The 1,664-nt window shown below is 34.7% G+C and overlaps 1 pseudogene; it reads right to left on the bottom strand.

The window, feature by feature from the left end:
* Window positions 1–1,024: 1,024 nt before the first annotated feature.
* The window catches only part of LOC101501788 (serine carboxypeptidase-like 45), a 70,168-nt pseudogene continuing 69,528 nt past the window's right edge, over window positions 1,025–1,664 (bottom strand).

Here is a 1,664-nt window from a genome sequence, read left to right as displayed (position 1 = left end):
ATCGATTTATCAATCGATTCTTTAAACAAACTCTTTTCAGTGATTATGTTAAGACTTATATGCATCGATTTCGTAATCGATTGCAGGTGTTTTGTTCAAAGTAAAAATCACACCAATCGATTACTTAATCGATTTATTAAGTCTCATAATCGATTTACAAATACTCAGAATCGATTTGGCCACAAGCTCAAAGTTCACTGTGATTTCAAAAAGTTCTTTCAATCGATTTGCCAATCGATTGTGTTCAAGACAGTGACTTAGCTATTTTGATGTTAATCGAAGTGCCAATCGATTTGTTTGTATTTTCCTGAAAAGTTCTTACCTGATATTTAGTTCAATCGATTTCTCAATCGATTGCAACCAATCTTAACATGATTGAAATTATCACAATAGATTGTCCAATCGATTGTGTTTGTCACAGGTCAAGTTATTTTTCAAATATTATCTAAGCAATCGATTTGCCAATCGATTACCCTAGAAATTGGATTCTCACTGTGACTTGATCAATCGATTTCCCAGTCGATTGGTTTCAATCAGTTTTACTTTGTGATGTGTACAATCGATTTGCCAATCGATTAGCTTGTAAAACAGGTTGCCACTGACTTGTGCAATTTTCATTTCTAATTGTGCCAGTCGATTGCCTAATCGATTATACAATCACAAACAGTTATGTTTCCTTACACCCTTGTTATGAAATCGATTTCCCAATCGATTTACTCAGTCAAAATTCAACTTTTGTTGATTTCTTGAGTTCCAAGCAATTTGTCTCAAGTGTGTAGGGTTGGATTGTTGTTCCTGAAATCTTGCTCAATTAAGATGTTAGATTCATCATATGATGTATGAACATTGTATGTTTGTTAATTATGTCAAAATTAGGATTCAAAGGACTAAAGTCCAACAATCTCCCCCTTTTTGCATAAGTGACAATCATACAATTTTAACTTGAATTGAGCATTTCAAGACATAATATTAACAACATTTCATAGCCTATATGTACCATTATCAGATTATAGAATCAGAAGTATTAGAGCATCTTAGCATAACAGTACACATGCTATTTATCAAAAAACAGATCATTATTATATTAAAAAAAATTCATTATCAGTCATCAGAGCTTAGTCATCAGAGCAAATAAATGCAACAAATATTAGCAAGTTATAATTTTTCTCCCCCTTTGTCAGTTAAGGCAAAAAGGCAGAAAAAAAAAAAACTTCCTCCCCCTATGTTAAACAACATAAGCATTGGGGATTGAAATCATAAAACATTGTGTATCAGAGCAATGAAAATCAGAGCAATTAATGAGCATATCAAAGAATTAAGACAAATGAATTCAGAGAGAAATGAGATAAACGTTTTAGTTCATTATCGATATAGATGAAATGAGTACAACAAGTCATAGCAAAACAACACAGATCCTAAACTCCTAATCTCCTAAACTAGGCTGGTCCTCACTGTTATCTACGGGAGAGGCAGAGACTGCTGTATTACCCTCAGCAGGTGTCTCCTCAACGTGAGTCTCAGGGTGATCTAGGGGAGTTGGGTTAGGTTCCTCTGCTGCTTGACGACCGATGTCTGCGATGTCTTCAAATGACAGCTTGATTCCCAAGTGAGCTTGAATCGCATCCACATCCTGAACAACCCAAGGATGCCTGGAGAGTCCTTAA

Source organism: Cicer arietinum, chromosome 1, assembly GCF_000331145.2.
Source record: "Cicer arietinum cultivar CDC Frontier isolate Library 1 chromosome 1, Cicar.CDCFrontier_v2.0, whole genome shotgun sequence".
Taxonomy (NCBI): domain Eukaryota; kingdom Viridiplantae; phylum Streptophyta; class Magnoliopsida; order Fabales; family Fabaceae; genus Cicer; species Cicer arietinum.
Note: the sequence above shows the minus strand (reverse complement) of the source record. Positions and strands in the feature narration are given on the sequence as shown.